Source organism: Ovis aries, chromosome 8 (genome assembly GCF_016772045.2).
Source record: "Ovis aries strain OAR_USU_Benz2616 breed Rambouillet chromosome 8, ARS-UI_Ramb_v3.0, whole genome shotgun sequence".
In the NCBI taxonomy this organism is placed as follows: domain Eukaryota; kingdom Metazoa; phylum Chordata; class Mammalia; order Artiodactyla; family Bovidae; genus Ovis; species Ovis aries.
The window spans coordinates 24784137-24807354 of record NC_056061.1 but is presented as its reverse complement, the minus strand read 5'-3'; positions in this window follow the sequence as shown (position 1 = coordinate 24807354).

Here is a 23218-nt window from a genome sequence, read left to right as displayed (position 1 = left end):
ATGGTATGATTTATTTTGATGAACTTCAGGAAAGTTTTCAAGGAGGTTTCTTCCACACCAACTAGTCAGTTTATCCTTTAAAGGATACAAACACACACACATTTTTCATAATCAAATGTCTCAAAATTTTAATAATTTATGTGTACAAGGAATGACGAAATATACAAAAGGATAAAAATGTATGAAGAATGACAAAGACAACAGCACTTGCTATTTAAATTGTCTACCGGTTTCTTTTGTCTTCCTTGGTCTACAGTGAACATTAATTTTTAAAAACTCCTGCAGCATTTATGTCTGCCCAAGAAACTTATCTCTTATTGCCTTAATCATGTCTTATATATGTATGTGTGTGTCTATACACAGATACACACACACCATACATCAGTTAATTAGTTAATTAATTATCATTTTACTAAATAGTTACTGCTTTTCCTAAGGGCAGAGGTAAAGGTCACTCTTTTGTTACAGTCAGTCTAATACTTTGTATCAAAGGAAACAAATACTGGAGACAGACTGGTTTTGCAATTTACTGACTATATAGCAACATCACCGAGTCTTAGTTTTCTAACCTATAAGACAAAGAGAACACAACTTACCTCACAGATTAAATAACATAAATACATAAATCTATTATTATATAATTATTGCATACAGCTTATTAGTAGTTATAAAGTTTATCATTATCACTAATGATAATACATAAAAGAGAAAAATGGATAAAATATTTTAAATTAGTTGATGTATAATTTAGAGTCCTAACAGGAAATCAGTAGTACACTCAAGTTGGAATAATTTGAGAAGGATTCATTTGCCAAAAGACTGAGAACAAAGGTATGGGAGGAGAACTCAAAAATAAAGCAGAGCCTGGAGAAATAAGAAGAGTAGGTTCCTGAAGCCAGGGCAGGCCTGAGTCCTGTGCTGTGCCTCCCATTTCCCGTTCTCTGTCTCCATTTCTCCATATAATACATTGTTTTCCATTTCACATTTTTAAGCCACATAATTTTCCATTTGTTCTTTCCATGTCCCCCAATTAATGAAAAAAAGTGTGAAAGTGTTAGCCTCTAAGTGGCGTCGACTCTTTGTAACCCCATGGACAGTAGCCCACCAGGCTCCTCTGTCCATGGGATTCTTCAGGCAAGACTACTGGAGGGGATAGCCATTCCCTTCTCCAGGGGATCTTCCTGACCCAGAGATCAAACCCTGGTCTCCTGCATTGGCAGGCGGGTTCTTTACCACTTTACCACTTGGGAATTAGCTCTTCTGATAAGACAATCTTCCTTTAGATTACTGTTGCTTCAATTCTCATGTCTCTGAACAGAAACATTGTCTCTTTCTTTGTTCAACATGGAATGAGTGGCTCTGATTCCTTGACCAAGAATTTTTCTGCAGAACACAACCACCACCCCTTATCACTCCTTGCCATCAGTAGAAATGGCATGCTTTCTGAAATCACAGTTTCTAATATTCCATTCTGACCACAGCCTCCTGGGCATCTAGTTTTCACTCAAGTGGTTACTTCCCTAGTTATTAAATTATTATATCAGCCCTGAATATACATGAATGATAAATGAGAAGTTTATAAATGCACTTTAAATTCAGTTTTTAAAATAAGACTTTTTCTTGGAAATTTAGGAAATATAAATGAAAATATAAATGAAAAAAGATAAACCAAGATGAACGGCTGTTTCACTGTCATTTCATGGACCTCTCCAAGACTTTCCACAAGTTTCTGTTTTGCATTTTCCAGAGCTTTGTTACAGTTTTTTTCTTTAAGAGAGTCAGGGTTAGTTTCTTGGTTTCCAACCAAAAAGAAAAAAAAAAAAGGAACAGATTTATATCAGCACTTTAACTTACTCCAAAAATCTCAAATGTATTGACTCTATCATTTTTCTCTTATCCATTAATTTCCTCTTTTACTCTCCCTTCTTTTCCAACTTGGATTCCATAGTCCCTTTATAACCACTGTCCAGTAAATATTCTCATCACCTCCTAAATTTTCTCTTCTTTTGATTATTTCCCTCATGCCTTGCTTGAACATGGAGCTACTGTTCCCCTAAATGCTTTGACCCAAGAACTCAGTTCTCGGTATTGCAGCTAAGTTAGGTAGAAAATACAAAATAAATTACTAAATACTAAAGAGAAAAAAAAAATGTCCAAAGGAATAAATAGAAAGAATATGAAAAGTGCAAGGAGTCCAAGTTATAAAATATAGGTGTCTAGGATTGTCACTTTTTAACTCCTTGTGGAGTATACAGCCTCTATATTAACCCACCTCTTGCCAGAGCTGCTTCTACTCAAGCTCCAAAGGGCTGACATGGCTCACCATCTTACTCTAGAACTCTCATTTCTCAGATCCCTATCCCAGGTGCCCATATCCTGGGCCTCCATATTCAGAGGGACCTGCTCTGATCTTCTGCCAATTGCCCCTTTGTGTGGTGTTTGGCATCTGATGGTCCAAGAAAACTTGCTCATCCAGAGAGTAAAACCTGCTCATCCAGAGACTATAACCTCCTGCCACCAGTTCTAAACCATACTCCAGGAACAAGGACCTGTGGCATGAGTGCCTCCCGCCTACCTCCAGAGGCCTTTCAGGCCCCTTCCCTAACTCCACTCTCCAAGGGCCAACCATATGCCAGGGACTATGCACCTCCACCAGAAGGATGGCTCCAGGACTGTTTATAAAGGTGTGGACAAAGCTTGGACGTGCAGGCAGGGGTGTCCCATGTATTTGCAGAAAGAGCTCTTGACATACAGACAGACTAGGATGAACAAGAAGTAGGAAAACTTTAGTAAAAAGAGTTGAATTATAAAATGAATATTTTAAATGAAAAATAAATAATCATTAAATGTTAGATATGGGAAAATAGAAAAGTTTAAACTTAAATATAAAAAAATGTGGATATGACCTTTATTTATGAAGTCATCTACCCACATTCAAAATTAAATGAGGTTTTGCCCCCACTTTTGTAGAGTCTCTATACAGAGTTTCATGGATGTAAGGAAGTGACCTACATTCTAGTTGGGTAGTTAGGAGAGTAGAAATCCACATACAGATGATGGGATGTTTTCCAAAAAAAATAAGCCATTTGATTTTTTTCCTAGTACTGAAGAAGGATGAGCACAAATATTAAAAAGCAAAGATAAACAGGTCTTGCTGAGTCTTCCAAGACTGATTCAATTTAGGTCAATGTCATATGATATATCAGTGTGGTTTTAATCATATTGTTTTCTGGTTAGCATTATGGGTGTGCCCAATTCCAATTTCAAGTATTTCATGTAATTTTCAACTGCCGGTACTGCAGTGAGCCAGACTCTCAGTATTAAATCAGTCAGAACTCCACCTAATTTCAGTGGGAATATTTTATAAGGATAAACTGGATTTATACCTAATATCTTGGAAGGAAACAACAATCTGTGGATTAAAACACAGCTTTTGTATACAGAACAAATGTCCTTTGTTTGGCCACACAATTGCGAAAAGAGCTATTGTTAGGTAAATGATATATAGGAATTTACCTATTTAAATCAACAGAAGGTATTTTCATTACTTCATACAGCTACAACAGCAAATAAAAATGCCTGGCTAAAATAAACACTGAGTGAAATAATCATGAAAAATAATGTAGCTGAGTCAAAAAATGCTTAACTATTCTGAAGATCCCATAGCATTGTATATTTTCCAAAGTGTTACTTTTGTGTAAAATTTCACAAAAGGGAACTTGACTAGAGTAAGGTAGAGAGAGAGGTTAGTTTTAGAAAATCTGCAGTTTATCTTCAAGCCCTTGATTAAACTACAATGTTTAAAGTAATCCTTACTTTTAAAGTATATTTAATTTGTAGAGATAAGGGCATGCTACTAACATACATGTAAGGCACAATGCTTGGGAGGACTCTACTGTCTCTACTCTCTACAGTAACTGAATGGATACATAGCTCATCCAAACATTAAATAAGGAGGCCACACATGAGTGGCCTTCCTAGGTGGCACTCATGGCAAAGAATCTGCTGGCCAGTGCTGGAGACTCAAGAGACCCAGGTTTGACCTGTGGGTCAGGAAGAGTCCCTGGAGTAGAAAATGGCACTGCGCTCCAGAATTCTTGCCTGGAAAATTCCATGGGCAGGGGAGACTGGCGGGCTACTCTCCATCGGGCCACAGAATTGGACACAGCTGAACACACTCGTCAGTGGTTACTTACGGCCTCTGTACTGTTTTCTGTATTGGGGTATGTGTGCGTGTTTCTTATTCTTCTGATAAAACCAAAGAATACTCTAATCTGTTTTCAAAACAGAACTAAAATTTTCAGAATTTTGTATTCTTCTTTACATACTTGGTATGGGTATGCATGTAAGTGGTAAGTTTGATAATTGAACATGATAACTTGTCCATCATTATAAAAAGTACATAAATTACAGGGTAATGTATAAATTTTCCACTAGAAGAAAAAGCAACAAAGGATATTATCTGCCAAGTTAACCTTTTAAAATTTTTCTTCTTTAATACAAAACAGTGTGGAAAAGAATTTAGATTTTCACTGAAATTCAACACACACACAGCAAACTTTAGCTTTTGGTGAAACATCATGGTATATAAAAGTTCTAAGATTCAGGTATATGGAAATAAACAGATCTTTATCAGAAATTTACAATCATATTGTTTAGACTGCATTCACTGTTTTTTGTGTTTTTTTTGACTGAAAAGCTCTGATGGAAAGCATTGAATACAGATCCACAGCGTTTCTGTACTGTGACTAAAATAAGGAGAGTGATTTTTTATTCTTGGATTGGATTCTGATTTTGAAAGAGATTAAACTGACCCAGCTGTGGCTAGCATTGTAGAGTATGAGAATTTCCAGAAATAAGCAAGCAGAATGCTCTTAAAAAGAGAGAGAGAACACAAAAGAGACAAAATTTGCTGCATCAAAAAACATATTAAGATTTAATTATCATAATTTTGTTATAAAACACATTGTCTAGAATGCCAACGTTAATAATAATAAAATTACTTGGGAGACTAAAAATAGATTGGGACAAAACCCACAGAGAAGCCTGAATATTGGAAGATTCCTTTGTAATTAAAAAAAAATCTAATGTATTTGTGGTCATTCGCTCTTCAAAATGCTTAGAGAAGTAGAGAGAATGTCAAATACTAGTTCTAATTAAGATGTATTATTGGGGTAGCGGAAAAGGCAATGGCACCCCACTCCAGTACTCTTGCCTGGGAAAACCCGTGGACGGAGGAGTCTTGTAGGCTGCAGTCCATGGGATCGCTAAGAGTTGGACACGACTGAGCAACTTCACTTGCACTTTTCACATTCATGCATCTGAGAAGGAAATGGCAACCCACTCCAGTGTTCTTGCCTGGAGAATCCCAGGGACAGAGGAGCCTGGTGGGCTTCCGTCTATGGGGTCGCACAGAGTCGGACATGACTGACGCGACTTAGCAGCAGCATTGGGGTGAACAGAATATACTATATATATATTGTTATTATTACAAAAAACAGATTTATTTAGGTTATTTTTGTTGTTGTTGTTCAGTTACTCAGTCATGTCCGACTCTATGCGACCTCATGGATTGCAGTATACCAGGCTTCCCTGTCCATCATGAATCCCTAGAGTTTGCTTAAACTCATGTCCATTGAGTCAGTGATGCCATCCAACCATCTCATCCTCTGTCATCCCCTTCTTCTCCTGCCTTCAATTTTTTCCAGCCTCAGGGTCTTTTCCAATGAGTCAGTTCTTCACATCAGGTGGTCAAAAGATTTGAGCTTCAGCATCTGTCCTTCCAATGAGTATCAGGATTGATTTCCTATCCGTGCAGTCTAAGGGACTGTCAAGAGCTTTCTCCAACACCATAGTTTAAAAGCATCAATTGTTTAGCACTCAGGCTTCTTTATGATCCAACTGTCACATCCATACATGACCACTACAAAGACCATAGCTTTAACTATACAGACCTTTGTTGGCAAAGTAATGTCTCTGCTTTTTATTATGCTGTCTAGTTTTGTCATTGTCTTTCCTCCAAGGAGCAAGGTTATTTTATCTGGGTATTTGTTAGGACCAATGCATATGGACCTCTGAATATCCACTTGTTTGGAGTAATAAATAATCTACCTTACTGACCAATTCAGATACCCAGATATGAACTGAATATCTTATTGTAAAAATGGTCATTATCATGAGAATATCAGGTTGATTTTTGCTTCCATTCAACATTTTTGCCTAAGGAAGAGTGAGAAATAATATATCTCCATTGTCTACTAATATGTTTCTTTATAATTGTTTTGCTTTTTTGATTATGTTTTCACTTCTTGTACACTTAGAATACGGGTTAGATCTGTGTATATAGTTGTTAGTGACACTTTGCTAACAGCAGCAAGAAAAAATTGCTCTTGCCTCAAGAATATTGTATTAATTGTCCAGGCTGGGCACTTAGCCCAAGTTAAAACCAACAGGATAAATGGTCCGTTGCCATTGTTTCCAAAAGAAGATTATAGTACTAGTCTTCCCTTTTAAATATTGGCTCAATTCCCACTTTTTAATTGATCTGCAAGAGGCTGGGCTATTATTTGTCTTAATTTTCTTGTTTTGAGGTTGCCTAATGGATTTCCTCCCTTATTCCTCTACTCATATCCCATTATTTCCACTATGCTATTGTATGTAGTTTATACAAATTCTTAGTTTTTTGCCTTATTATTAGCTCTTCAATACCAAAGTTCATGCTTAACCCATTTCTAGCCTCTAGACTTGTTATTCTATCCCCTGTATATCAAGCGTTCCATACATATCTACACACAGGCAAAGAGAGGAAGAATGGGAGAGGGAGAGGGACAAAAGTCATATGCTTTTTAATGAAGGGCTTATTTTTCTTTTTGCCAGAAATGGTTCAGAGATTTATTAGGCAAAAACATTGAGAATAAAATACTGAATTTTGAAGTTATCTTGAGAACTTTATCAGCCAAAGCAATGTAGTACACCACTAGAATAATGACACACTGAAATAAGACATTATTCATGAATGCATTCTCTTCAGACCTTTTGCAATACAATATGAATTACGGTCTGTTTTTTTTTTTTTTCATAGAATTTCAAAGGAAGCTTTTAGGAACTGTTGTCTTTATGATCAGGAAACTTAAAGCTAATAGCTAATTTATGCTTTGGATAGAAGCTGTGTTAGATCAAAAATCAGTACCTATTAACTTCATGACAACTGATTTTGAACAATTTTATATCAATACATGTTGACATGGCCATAAAAATATCATGCAATCAAATCTAAATCAAGTAGAAATTGGAATATAAACAGAATATTTTACCTAGATAAAAAATTCTCCACACAAATAACATTGTTTGATGATCGCCTGTCTAGTTTAGTAAAAGGGCTGTGCTCATGATATAAAACCCTGTTAAGAACCCAAACTAAACAGCTGGTATGATTTAAATGTCTACATGGTGCCCATTTATTTGGAGAGTATAGTTGTAAACTCTTGTTAACATGACTGTTTTCTAATGGAGGCGGAAAACGGATTTGTTTTGAGATGTAATAATGCATAGATCTATAAGAAGATCTAAGCAACAAATTACTGTCAAGTTTTCAAATGTAGGATAACAGTCTTACTAATGAATAATCTATGTCTGATGGACTTACCATGGAACATTTTTAAAAGAATTAACTCTGTCGACACGTGTCCTTTAAATAAATAAATAAATTCATTTTTGTGTAAAAAGAATTTATGGTAAATATGCTTCAATTTTTCTCCTAACTAAGCATTTTAAAGAATGACCTGAATAGCATTTTATATATATTTTTAACATCCAATGAGAAGTGCATACTCCTAGGGGAGTAGAAATGTTAGTAATCAATTTAGTCACACTTTTGATACTACGAGTTAGCTGTCAATGTCTATCTCAGATATGTTTTATTAATAATGCAAAGAAGAGGACCTTTTAAAAATCTGTATGCATGCAATAAAAATGTCATTCCTGGGAAAGTGTGGTAATTTGGAACTTCCTGAATTAATATCTTTACTCAAAAATAATCAATTCTAAATTTATAAACCTAAATAATAGAAAATATCATAAGAGCACCATTTAACATTGGTACTGTTGGCTGAATACATCTTTGTGAGTTCATAAGATCTAGCCCATTAGTAGTTATTCTAAAATATTCCTAATTATTCTATAGTCAAAATTCACATATGTAACTGACTAAGTTACCTAAACAATCTTATATTCTGAGCACAGAAAAGAATTTTAGAAATTTCCTAAGCCCTATTCAAATGACAGTGTTTTCTAAAGTAATTCATTTAGAAATTTCTTTTTTTACAAGCAATTACTTCTACTGTTGGTCTTTAGGCTTCTGCGGGATCTTAATATGGATTTATTATGGTGCCAGTTGACATAAATATCCTTTGAAGGATTCTTGCAAAGTGTGTCTATCAGGGTATAATTTTATTGAGAGCATAACCTTTCCCAGAGATCACGCTGTGGTATTTTAGGCCCTAAAATGTCCATAGTTTATGGCAGAAAGCACCAGGATGCTAATTTAATATCTGAAGAGCCTGAGTGAATTTAAATAAAATTTTCATGAAAAGAAAAAGGGCTTCTCTGAAGGTACTCTTTGAAACACTTATATAGTCAGATGACAATTTAGAGAAAATGATGGAGGTGGGACTGTGACATCTTCCTGACAGATTACTAGCAGTGTTTCTCACACATCTAGGACCCCAGTGTGAACAAAATCTCACTTAGGCATCTAATGTGTAAAAGAGATGGCTTTACAATTTTCTGAACTCAAGGACTCTTTTAAAAGTCTCTTCAGGAAGCAACACAGTTTTCTTTCTTTATTTCTTTTTTTAAGTTTTAGCTGATGCATCTTCATTTTGGTGATGCTTAATTAAAAAAAAAAAAAAGTTGGAGAAAGCACTGAACAAGTCCAAGTAAGTCTTGCAAGAAACATATAAAGACACTTTAAGTAAACATCTTATTGAAACAAAGAATCCATTTTATGGATGCAAAAACTAGAGTGGGACAACGTGTGTGGTGTTTCCTCAAGATTTTTTCCCCCTGTGAGGATCTCCTTGAAAAAATATCTCAATATCTTCTAGCATTTAATGCCGGAGTTGGGGTGAGACAACACCTCCTCAGATGAAAGGGCACAATTCCTCTATTAGAAATGAGAATCATATAATGATATCAGTTGGGGCTTTCTGTCTGCAAATGATTGATGTTAAAGATAGGATAAATCTTTAAAATGAATTCATTGGTTGCACTAAGCTGAGAACACTGAGGCATCTCATGAAATTGATTGACTAGCAACAAGAACATGTCTCTGAAAAAGCGAAATGTGGTACTTTCATCTAGTACTCTCTTCCTCTTTGATTCTTTCTACTTCTTTCTGTTTTGAACCCTGGCCTGTCTTTGCCTACTTATGAGACATTATCCGAAAGGAAACAGTTTTCCCAGGTGTCTGTGGACTATGCTTCTGGAAGCCCAAATTTAACAATTCAATGGAAAAAAAGACCCGCCATTTCCCAGCATCAATGAAACAATTCCAAGGATGAATTCTGATTTGGTCACATGTTCATGTCTTGACCCAGTCATTGTTGTTAGTAAGATAGGACGCTGGGATGAACTAAGACCAGGTCATCTATGGCTAAAGAATAAGATCTTCTAAGAGAAGAAAAGCGGACCCAAAGCAATAGCTACCACATACCATGACTGCAAGCTGACAGGTATCATTTCACCAAGAAGCTCAAAACTAAACATACAGCTCCTTCACAAAAATATTATTATCCCAGATCTCCTGCATATCTAAGTTCCTGTTTGCTCTTACTTTTTATGGTTAAAATAAATGATGATTTTGTTTCTTAAGCATGTTTTAATTCTATTATAAATCACTGAAACTCTTTGGAGAAAGGTAGTTTATAAATTTTTTAAAAAAGTAATAGGTTAAATGCTACTGGATTTCCAGCAGATCAAAGCATTATCTATTTTAGAAAAGTTAAATGAAGCATAATAGTTTTATCTTAACAAGTGTGGGTGGCTTTTCAGGCAAAGAATGCAGCCTAAAAATATCAGGACCTCTATAAGCTATTGCTGCTGACCACTGGGTGACTTAAACAGTACTTAAACTATATTCAGCTGTGTTTTTAATGGCTAATACCACATTGAAATAACTTCTTGATGTGATTTAATCTTCTTGCTTCTGAAATGCTTGAGATAATTTAAAATCTGTGTGCATAACTTGTGGATATCAAAGGTTCCATTCCAGATGACCGCAATACAGTCCTCTCAAGCCCTACTGTTGTTTTATTAACTAAGTTTATGTGATATTCTAAATTATTTATTGTCATTTCAACAGTCTTCATAGCATCTTCCCTACAAGTAGATTCTATCTTAAAAAGGAAAAAAACAAACAAACCAAGACACTTCTTTTGCTCGTTTGTGTGAAGTAACTCCTCATTCATTCAAGTTTTATCATGAGATTGCAGTAATACAGTTATATCTTCATGCTCTACTTCTAATTTTGGTTCTCTTGTCTTTTCTCCCACACCAGCAGTTACTTTCTCCATTGAACTCTTGAACTCCTCAGAGTCACCCATGAGGACTAGAAATGACTGCTTCCAACTTACTGTTAATGTTGCTATTTTGATTTTCTTTTTGTGAACTACAAATGTTCTTAAAGGCATATACAATGGTGAACCCTTTCCAAAAGGTTTCAATTTTACTTTGTCCAGATCCATCGGAAGAATGACTATATGTTTTGCAAAATGTATTTCTTAAGTAACAAGATTTGAAAGTCAAAATTAGTTCTTGACCTGAGTGTAGCAATTAGTAGCCATGAATAATAATATGAATTTCATTGTACATATCCATCAGAACTCTTGGGTGATGAGTTACATTGTAAATAAGGAGTAATATTTTGAAAGCTTTTTTTTTTTTTCCTGAGCAGTAGGTCTCCAAATTGGGAAAGGAGTACGTCAAGGCTGTACATTGTCACCCTGTTCATTTAACTTATATACAGAGTACATCATGCCAAATGCCAGGCTGGATGAAGCACAAGCTGGAATCAAGATTGCCAGGAAAAATATCAGTAACCTCAGATATGCAGATGACACCACCCTTATGGCAGAAAGTGAAGATGAACTGAAGAGCCTTTTGATGAAACTGAAAGAAAGAGGAGAGTGAAAAAGTTGGCTTAAAACTCAACATTCAGAAAACTAAGATTATGGCACCCGGTCCCATCAGTTCATGGCAAAAATGGGAAAACAGCGACAGATTTTTTTTTTTTTAGGCTCCCAAATCACTGCAGATGGTGACTGCAGCCATGAAATTAAAAGATGCTTGCTCCTTGAAAGAAAAGCTATTAGCCACCTAGACAACATATTAAAAAGCAGAGACATTACTTTGCCAGCAAAGGTCCATCTAGTCAAAGCTATGGTTTTTCCCAATTTTATGTATGGATGTGAGAGTTGGATTATAAAGAAAGCTGAGCACTGAAGAATTTAAGAATTTATGAAGAATTATTTAAAAAATAAGCCATTTCCATCATATAAAATCTTGCGCTGATGCATAATCTGTAGAAGGTTATCCAGAGGATCTAGCTAAGATAATTATTGAACATGGCTACACTAAACAGCAGATTTTCAATGTAGACTAAACAGTCATTATTCAAAGAAGGTGCCATTCAGAACTTTCATAGCTATAGAGAAGATAATGATTTGTATCCCAGTTTTCCCTCACTTATTTCTTTTGAATTGTGGTGTTGGAGAAGACTCTTGAGAGTCTCTTGGACTGCAAGGAGATCCAACCAGTCCATCCTAAAGGAAATCAGTCCTGAATATTCATTGGAAGCACTGATGCTGAAGCTGAAACTCCAACATTTTGGCCACGTGATGCAAGAACTGTCTCATTGGAAAAGACCTTGATGCTGGGAAAGATTGAAGGCAGGGGGAGAAGGGGACGGCAGAGGATGAGATGGTTGGATGGCAACATCAACTTGATGGACATGAGTTTGAGTAAGCCCCAGGAATTGGTGGTGGACAGGGAAGCCTGGCGTGCTGCAGTCTATGGGGTTGCAAAGAGTCAGACACAACTGAGCAACTGAACTGAACTGAATTGAGTGGGTCTCAACAGTGGACTTATATTCAGCCCTGGTGGCTCAGACGGTAAAGTGTCTGTCTACAATGCGGGAGACCTGGGTTTGAGCCCTGGGTTGGGAAGATCCCCTGGAGAAGGACATGGCAATCCACTCCAGTACTATTGCCTGGAGAATCCCATGGTCAGAGGAGCCTGGTAGGCTACAGTCTATGGGGTCACAAAGAGTCGGACACGACTGAGTGACTTCAGTCAGTCAGTCAGTCAATGTTGTAAACACATGTGCTGTATTCCAGGCCTTATTATTTTATTTATAGAGCGCAAGCAGAGTAGAGTTAGCATAATTTTAAAGGCCTAAAATTTTGGAAAGGTAGATGAGCTCTTAAAGTTAACAGCTGCATACAACCCTAACAAGAACATCAGCCTGTCGTTGGAAGCTTTGAAGCCAAGCATTATCTTCTCTATAGCTATGAAAGTTCTGAATGGCACCTTCTTTGAATAATGACTGTTTAGTCTACATTGAAAATCTGTTTAGTGTAGCCATGTTCAATAATTATCTTAGCTAGATCCTCTGGATAACCTTCTACAGATTATGCATCAGCACAAGCTTTTATATGATGGAAATGGCTTATTTTTTAAACCTCATGACCCAGCCTCTGCTACTTCCCAACTTTTCTTCTGAAGTTTCTTCATCTCTCTCAGCTTTCACAGAATTGAAGAGAATTAGGGCTTTGCACCAAATTCAGCTTCGGCTTAAGGGAATATTATGGCTGGCTTGATTTTTTATTAAGACCACTAAAACTTTCTCCTCATCAGCAAGTGGGCTCTTTTACTTTCTTACTGTTCTCTGTTCACTGAAGTAGCACTTCTAGTTCCCTCTGAGAACTTTTCCTTTGTTTTCAGCACTTGGCTACTTGTTAGGCTCAAGAGGCTTACTTTGGGCCTGTTTCAGCTTTCAACATGTCTTCCTAACTAAGGTTAACTATTTATATCTTTTGATTTCAGAGGATTATAGTGGAGCTTTTTCGAAAGCTAACACAAAAATATTGCATGTTGATTACCACATGATACTCAACAAACATTATCTAGGAGAAAGAGTGAGGAGGCTTAATTTATGTGAATACAGTCTCAACACCAAAGAGTCAACTGAGATCTGTGCAACAGTATCCCTATGATGAAACTAAACACAGGGATTGGATTATGAGTGGCTAGAAACTGACCTAACGTGTGAAAATGTGATAACGCTTACTCCAAATTATGGATTACTGATTCCTTTTTTCCTTCCATAAGAGCAAAAACCATGTCTTTTTGTTTACCTTTATGTCCCCAGTAGGGTTTTCTAGGTGGCTCAGTGGTAGAGAATCCACTTGCTGATGCAGAAGATGTGGGTTTGATCCCTGGGTTGGGAAGATCCCCTGGAGAAGGAAATGGCAACTCACTTTAGTATTCTTGCCTGGGATACCCCACGGACAGAGGAGCCTTGTGGGCCCAGTCTATGGGTCACAAGAATCAGACACGATTTAGTGACTAAGTAACAACAATGACATATCCCCAGTACCTAATAGACTGCTTGTTAATCATAATAATATAAAGGTAATAAAATATAGCAACTTTAATAGAATAGAAACTTAAGAAGCTCCTAGGAGTCAATGAAAAGTCTTTGCAACATGAGCAATAGCAAGTAAAGGAAGCTAAGACCCCTGGCCTCTGGATCATCAAGTTGCACAGGGACAGCTGAGGGGCACCATCTAACTCTCAGTATAAAAACTCAAAGACAGTCTCTCCATTTGGTTATTGTGCCTGTATCCTTTCATTTCTATAGGAGTTTCTGTCCAAGAAGGTCCTCATCTTACACACTGTGGTGTGAAAACCTATTGAACTTAGAAGGCTCACTGGAATAACGACTGGAAAAGCCGTAAAAGTCTCAGTTCCTTAGAAAAGAAAGAATAATCTACTGGTAACAGTGACTAGACAAGAAGCACATGTGCTACTATAAATCATAATTTCAACATTGCTAAAAATGAACAAACAAAAAAACTGTGGGGTTAACTCCATGACAAGCTCCTACCACATACAACTACATATAAAAGCAATACAAATACAGCAAAGAAAAAGAAATAAAATAGAAAATGGAGACACCAAATTCTTGGATATACACATAGAATTTCCAAGCTGAATTTAGGGGCCTTAAAGTACTCTCAAAATATTATGTCATAGCTTTGTTCTTTATGGTATTTCATTGCAGCACTAAACAAATGGATACTTCAGAGTGGAAATAACATTTCCAATTTTAAGATGAAATATTAAATTCAAAGAGAAATTTTTAAGTTTGTCAGTTTCATAAGTTGCTTGCTTTAACCATCATTTAGAAAATAACTTATTCATAGTCTTTCAATTGGTGTATCTTTGTGAATACAGAAAATGTGATATTACATTTTTCCTGATTCAAATTTAATCTCAGATAATCAATATATTATTCAGACATAAATATGTATAATAACACTTTTGAGCTTTTTGGAAAAAATACATTTTTCCACTTTTCTCTTTCACCCTCAACTTCTGATTTGTATCCCAGTCTTCCCTCACTTATTTATTTTGTTGTTGTTCCTCCCCTGGTGGCTCAGACAGTAAAGCATCTGCCTGCAATGTGGGAGACCCAGGTTCGATCCCTGAGTCAGAAAGATCCCCTGGAGAAGGAACTGGCAACCCACTCCAGTACCCTTGCCTGAAAATACCGTGGGCGGAGGAGCCTGTTAGGCTACAATCCATGGGGTCACAAAGAGTCGGACATGACTGAGCAGCTTCACTTTCCTTTTCTTTCCTTTTCACCCAGTCATGTCAGACTCTGTCCGACTGTATTATCCAGGGAAGCTGAGGGTTATGTATGATTTTTAAGAATGAATTTTCTTATTCCTTGAAGGTTACATGGTTCTCTAAAAAATATAAATGTGTAGCAATTTGCCATTTTAAAAGCTTTATTTCATTAATTTATGTTTTTATTTTTTGAATTAATGATTTACACATATTGAATGAAATCCTAAGTAGTAAAGTGTGTATATAGAAAAACAGCACACAAGTCATTGAGAATAACATACAATCAACATGTATGTTAGATTAAATCATATAAAATTACCAATATCATTACAAAATGGCAGTTTGATGTAATTCTCCCTAATGTGCATATGTCTTATGAAAAATAATTTTTCTATAATGACTAGTAAATCAAATATTTGATGGTGCAAAATACAATTAGAGCAAACTTGTGAATAAGCTTTTTACTTAATATGCTTTATGTGAAAATTATTTTCCATAGAGTTCCAAATAATATTTTAAAACCTTACCTTTCTGAATATTGAAATACAAATAATGAATAATGAAGATAATGAAATTGGCTATGTGGATTGAACAAAGCATTAATTTTAATAAACCATGTTTAATATACCATAGGTTATATCAATGACAGTTTAAATAACTTTTCCTTAAGAACATTTTAATGATGTGATAAGTATTAATTTATTTGAATTAAACATTTCATTTTAATAAAATGATGTTCAAAATCAGGGAGATAGTTGTGCCTATATGAAGAAAGTAAATTAATTTTTATAGTACCATTAAAATGTTTATCAAGGAAGAAGCTTTAAGATGCCACTGATATCCCCAATGTTTGGTCTCTACACATCAGATAAAAGTGGAGGGGCTGGGTAGGTGGAAGGGTGGTTGGCCAAATGCCTAGATAAAGAAGGAAGAGTGGAACTATCAGGTAACTATTAATTCATTTAATGCAAGATTTGAATCTGTGTATCAGTTTCTTCACCAATAAAGTGAAGGGATTAGGTTAAAAAGGTTAGATTTATGCTATCTATATAAGGGGGGAAATAAGTTATAATAACTAGTTTAACATGATTCTTTTTACCAAAAAGTTATTGTATAATAAACTCAAACAAAATCTTAGGGCCTGTTCAGTGGGTTTCTCATTTTTCCTATAGGCTTAAGTCCTATTCTCAATTATCTAAAAGATACTTCTGCCATTATTTACATATATTTAAATTTTTATTGGGTCAGGATGGACTAAGCACTCAGGTATTATCATCTAACATTTTAATTTATTTTAAGGAGCTATTTTTACTAAAATGGCATTGGATAAATGCACAATCTAATTATTAAGGAGAAATGCAGCTCATTTTCACACAATTGTGCCCTGAATTGAAGTGGTATTAGCAAGAAATGCAACTGTCTGTAATTGTCTATAATTGACTGTTCAGCCAATACACTAACTACTAACTTGTAAATTAAAAGAAAAATAAAAGACTTGTTAATGTTAACCTCATAGGGAAAATTGCTCCTCCTCTCACCCTGCACTTCAAAGTCTAAGTTGATTTTAAACCTGATCCCTAAATTTTATCTTTATGTTGTTTCATTTCATTGCATGTTTTAAACCAAATCACAAATCAGACAAACACACACACACCCCGAGAAAGTTTGAAAAGGATTTAGTTGACATTCTCCATTCAGAGAAAGTTAATTCACCAAATTTATTTATTTTGAAATTTAATTGATCAAATGACATGATAGGTATGCTTGTTACCTCATTCACATACTTTTGTACACTTTCTTTCGTTAATCCTGTAACACAAAATGTGATAAACTGTTTGCAAAGATCCATAGGAATTTTCCCTACCCCGTCTCCATAGTCTGCCATGTAACTTGGCTGTTCCTCCTTTCAAAAGTTAGAGTCTGCTCTCCCTTTTGCTTTAAGTCTGGGTTGACTATGTGACCTGCTTTGACTAAAACAATGTAATAGAAATTACTTTGTCAACTTCCAAGTCTAGGTACTAAGAGACTTTGCAGCATCCATTCTTTGCCTTTGGGAATGCTGAAGTCACCATGTGAAATTTAGGCTCATTTGTTAGCATTACTGCAGCCTGGTTGACAGGCATCACCAACCACCAGACATGTGGATGAGACCATCTTACACTGTTCAGTCCCAGTTGAGCCATCAGATGACTGTGGCTGCAACAGGCAACACAAATGAGACCAACAGAAGAAGCACTCAGTTGTACTCTGCCCAAACTGCTGGTCAGAAAATCACGAGCAAATGAAATTCTTTTTGTAAGCCACTACATTTTAAGGCCATTTACTATTAAAGAAGAGAAAACATACACTAGAATATTTATGAATTATTTCAAGTGAACAGACAAGTGATTTCACAGGTGAAAAGATATTATTCTGAAACTGTCCACATCTTGCCAGTTCGAGTACTCAATGCGGAGGAAGAAGGTAAGGATATGGTCTCTTAATGTGAAAAACTGAAGCTTTACTCAAAGTATAAATACATGATACAAAAGAGAAATTTTTTTTAATACCTGAAATGGTCAAGTAAAGACTATACTGCTGACATGCGTGCACACACACACACATCACTTTCTCCAAATTTACTAAGTAAAATTCCCCATTTGCCAACTTTCCCAGAAGAATAACTGTAAATGTGTACTTCAGTTCGCTCTATTCTAGATAATTTATCATGGCTTCTTCTAACATATATCTTACCAAATATTAGCCAGAAGTGTATAAATAAATGGCTAATTACAACTTTTTAATAAGTAGTATAAAAAGAAAGGCAAGGGGTTGCAATGTTTATTTCTTCTTTACATATCTATACGTCTTAAATTAAGAAAGATATATAATAAACCCTCAACTTTATTTTTGAATTTTTATCCATTCTCTTCATTGTTTTAAGTATTCTTTATTTGGGAAAGTTATTTGTTAAATGTGTTCATTAAGTGTTAAATCATTTTACCGAAGTCTAATGTATATATAAAGATTTGGATAGAGCTCTGAAGGAATTGTAGGCTTTGCTGTTACCACATATTGGATCAACATAAAACTAATATTCATAGTATTTAAAACTAGCATTAATAAAATGAGATGTTTAAGAAATAGTTAATATAGAATGGTCTTCAATTAGAGGTGAGATAGTAGATCATATTATATGATAGTTTCGTTCTCAAGCTTTACATGTATGAACTACTATTTGTTCACTTTATTTAGAATTAATAGATTCTCTATAATATAAAATAAGAAAAACTTATAACAAGATATCATACAATCACAACAATATAGAGCCACTTCACTTATGGACATATATGTGAAAGCGCATATTGTTATAATAAATGCTGATTTATTAAATAGTCTATTAATTACATATTTAATTGTATAAATAATTTAAATAGTTTATTTAAAAATCATCTCCAAGTAGGTTTATATAAGAATGCAGATAGGATTTAATATTATATCTGAAAGTTTGGGTCATTAAAACAAAGTATGAAACTAAAATTTGAATAATGAAAACTCATAAAGTAGAAAAAGGGAATTATTGAAACATCATTGATAACTTTGATGTAAAACAAAATATTTAAAAACCTTGGTACCACAATTAATAATTAAAAGATACATTTGAAATAAGGACTCCACAAGTTCACAGTAGCAACAAAAGTATAAAATTCCTGAAAAGAAACTTCATAAGACATATGGAGAATCTATAATAGAGGCAAATATACTTTCTGAGAAACACAAAGAGACTTCAAATAAACATATGCTGTACTTCTAGATTGTAAAATTGATATCAGAAAGGCATCAGCTACTCAGTCTCATCCTTAAGTTTATAAAATGTCCAAATCAAAATACCAATAGATTATTTTCTATTAACAAAATTCTATACTTTCAATTGAATAATAAACAGTTTAGTGCTAGTCACTCAGTCATGTCTGACTCTTCGTGACTCTATGGACTGTCACCTTCCAGGCTCCTCTGCCCATGGAATTCTCCAGGCAAGAATACTGGAGTGGGTTGCCATGCCCTCCTCCGGATGATCTTCCTGACCCAGGGATTGAACCTGGGTCTCCCACATTGCACGCCGATTCTTTACCATCTGTACTGCCAGGGAAGTCCAAATAAACAGTTTAGACTAGTTGAACAGTTTATATAAGGAAGACTAACTAAAGAGACTCAAATACCAAAAAACAGTGTAAAAATAATGTAAAACTAAGTAAAAAATTATGCTGTTGCTCAAAGCAGCAGACATGTCCAAAAGAACAAAAACACACAAAACTTTCCTCAGCTGAATCCTGTGAAGAGAGAGAATCTTGTACTTATAAAGTAGATATGGCTATGCGTATGATTATTTTATACATATGTGAAATGCATATATTGCAAGGGAAGAGCATAAGTCAAAATGTGAACTGATAAATGGTGTCAAGAAAATTGGCAAGAATTTTGGAGAAGAAAACATCATCTATCTCCTTTTTGTAGTTAAAGTTAAAATAAATTCCAGATGTAATGAACTGCCCAATGTAAAAATAAAAGAGAGAGAGAAAAGCTCAACATGTTAAAAGATAAATTTGGAAGAACACGTCTTACATGGTGAACAAAATCACAGAGAGAAATTAAAAATATCTAACAACTGACAAGCAGAATTAAACATCAAAGTTTCTTCAGAGCCTCACTCTAAAAAACTAATGTTTGAATTTCAGTATCTGAGTTCTCTGGTAGCCTAGTAGCAAGGATTCTGGGCTTTCACTGAAGTGGCGGGGTTAGATTCTGATCTCTGTTCGGAGAACTAAGATTCTGCTAGCCCAGGAGCACCCTGATAGGATTTATCAATCATTATTATTTTGGTTTTCCCGGTGGCGCAGTGGTAAAAAACCTGCCTGCCAGTGCAGGAGACATAAGAGATGTGGGTTCCAACCCTGGGTCAGAAGATCCCCTGGAGGAGGAAATGGCAACCCATTCCAGTATTCTTACCTGGAGAATCCCATGGACAGAGGAGCCTAACCGGCTACAGTCCACAGTGCTGCAAAGAATTGGCCGTGACAGCACACATGTCAGGCTATTTCTTACTTTTCTTATTCATATTATTTTTTTGGATATGATCTGGTTTTTTTTCCTATATAAACTTCAGGATCATATTGTTTTAGAAATATGAATATATTAGTACTTTATTTGCAATTGCATGAAGCTGATTGCCGAAGAATTGATGCTTTTGAACTGTGGTGTTGGAGAAGACTCTTGAGAGTCCCTTGGACTGCAAGGAGATCCAACCAGTCCATTCTGAAGGGGATCAGCCCTGGGATTTCTTTGGAAGGAATGATGCTAAAGCTGAAACTCCAGTACTTTGGCCACCTCATGCAAAGAGTTGACTCATTGGAAAAGACTCTGATGCTGGGAGAGATTGGGGGCAGGAGGAGAAGGGGACGACCGAGGATGAGATGTCTGGATGGCATCACTGACTCGATGGACGTGAGTCTGGGTGAACTCCTCTGGGAGTTGGTGATGGACAGGGAGGCCTGGCGTTCTGCGATTCATGGGGTCGCAAAGAGTCAGACACGACTGAGCGACTGAACTTAACTGAACTGAACTGAAGTAGATTATCTCAGGAGAACGGACATATTTGTAATGGAGATTCTGCTTCTCGAAAACTGTTTAAATCTTCCTTTGTGTTCTTCAGTCATCATTGTCAAGTTTTGTAGTCTGTGCGTGTGTGTGTGTGTGTGTGTCTTTTTTTTTTTCCCAGTGTAGATCTTGCCTTACTTATATGATTAATTCCTAGGTTTTTGTCTTGCTCCTTAATTGATCATTTCTTCTAAGTGGCCATTGTTTCAAAAATTCATTGCACAAATACTCATTGAGCACTGACTAGGTTCCAGTCACTGTTCTAGGAACCAGGAACACAACAGTGAATAGAGGAAACAGCAATCCCTGACTTCTTGAAGTGTATGTCAGACATGGGGAGGTAGAAAATAATCAAGGCTTATGAAACAAGTATGTTAGTACCTAAGTACTACAAGTATGCTAGATTAGAGTGTTAAAGAGAAAAGCAACAAAGAGGAGGGTAAAAGGGGTGAAGTCAGGATTTGAAATTTGAGATAGAATGGACAAGCAAGGCCTCACTGAAATGACATTTGATAAAGACCATAATGAAAAATTGAATCAAGCCATATGGTTACCTGGGATAGGACATTTCAAAATAAGAAAAGAATAAAACATAAACCCTGAGACAAACATGTCTGATGTGCTGAGGGACAGGCAGGGAGGCATCCAAGGAAATGAGAGAGGTAGGCAGAGGGGGATGGAAGCATAGGGGAGAGACAGGCAGCAGTTCACTGAGGGCCTCATACAAATTATTTATGTTTTTAATCAGATTTTTATACATGTATATATTTTTTGAAGTTTGAATTGAATTGTTATTTTTATGGCCTAATATGTAGGCAATTTTTGCAAATATAAAAGTAACCTATGTTTTCCATTTTTACTGTAGAGAGTTTTCTATTTTCACAGTAGAGTTTGTAAGCTGCATTGATAGAATGATAAATAGGTGGATAAAGATATATAGGTGGTAGATAGAAAACTACTTTATTAGGTACTTTAAATATCCTGATGTCTTTATGTATGGTCCACTCAAACTCTGATGGATTGAGAGTAGTGAGTTAACATTTCTCCTGCAAGTTTGTTTCTACTTGTCTTGCATCTCCTGTAATGCCTGTCTTGTAGATTCTGTTACTATGACATTTGGTGCATTAATATACTGTGAATTTTTTGCTTAATCATTATAGAGTACACTCTGGCTTAATGTTAAGATTGCAGTGGAAGAAGGAAAAAGTGGGATGAATGGAGAAAGTAGCATCAACCTATATGCACTACCATATGTGAAACAGACAGCTGGGGAGAAGTTGCTCGAAAACACAAGGAGCCCAGCCTGGAGCTCTGTGATAACCTAGACAGATGGGATAGATGGGAGGGGACATATGACTGATTTGCTTTGTTGTATGGCAGAAACCAAGACAACATTCTAAAGCAGTTTTCCCCCAATTAAAAATAAATTTAAAAAAAGAGCACAACGCCTACAATTTTCTGTTTGCTTGTATATTTGCATTTGGTGGTATACATTTACCTGTCCTTTTAAAAATGTATATTTTAACATTACTGAATTTTTTCTCTCTTCTTCAATATAGAGAAAGCTGCTAGGGTTTTCTTTGTCTGATGTCAAATCTGAGACGAATTCTTCCGTCATGTGTCCAGTAACCCTTTGGCTGGCTAAAGTTTATCCTTTAGCATCATTTTCCATAGGGCTCTTGGGAATAATATTTCCTCAGATAATGGCCGTTCAAAGCTGTCCTCACACCAGAATGAGACTTTGTCTATAAATCTCATGGGCCTCCTTCCCTGAGCATCTTGTGGGTTTTGTTTCCCTGTCTTCCTGCAGTGAATGTCACTGTGGCAAAGACAAGTGGACAGTCTCATTTTTCTCAACACATAGATGCTTGATCCTTTTGCCTGCCTGTCCAAAAGGTCTGTTCTCTACTTTTAACATTCAGCATATTTACAAGTTTGTGTTTCAGTATTGACTTTTGGGGGTAAAATTTATAGGATGTAGTACATTGTGCTTTCTTATATTTGGATTCAAATTTTATTGAATTGTACTTTAAAATATTTCTATCATGCTTTTTTTCTACTTCTTCTTTGGGGGCCTTTGTTTTTGTTGTTCTTTAAGGAAAATTATATTGTATCTTATTTGCTTGTCTTCTATAGCTACCATTTTTATACCAATTCTTTTTTTCCCTTATTTTCATTTTATTTTTTTTCTCTTTTATATTTTGTGTGGCTTCTCTCTTTTCTTCATTGTCCACTTTTGGTTTTCTCTGTATTTCTGTGATGGTTTGTTTTCTTCTATATTCCTGAATTCTGCCAGCTTCTGTTTTACAGTCTAGTGTATTTTAACATCTCTTCTCTTCCATCAGAGAGTTGACTGCTGCATTAAAGTATTGCTTAATTTATAGTGGGATATTTGGTAACACTTCTCTTCTCATTGGTGGTGTCATTGTTTTTTGAAAAGTATTCTTTAGCTGTTATAAATATTGCTCTTATTTTCCATTACGTTTATTTTCGTATTATTATATTAATGCTCTGCCAGTGATACTGTTATCAATCATAATTACATGAGACGGATATTTGTTAACCAGGAATCTTTAATTCTGGTGAAACTGTTTGTAGTCTTGACTGCTTCCTTGAACCACACCAGACCACCAATAGGGCTTCTAATAATAAACCACAGATTTTAGATGAGCTG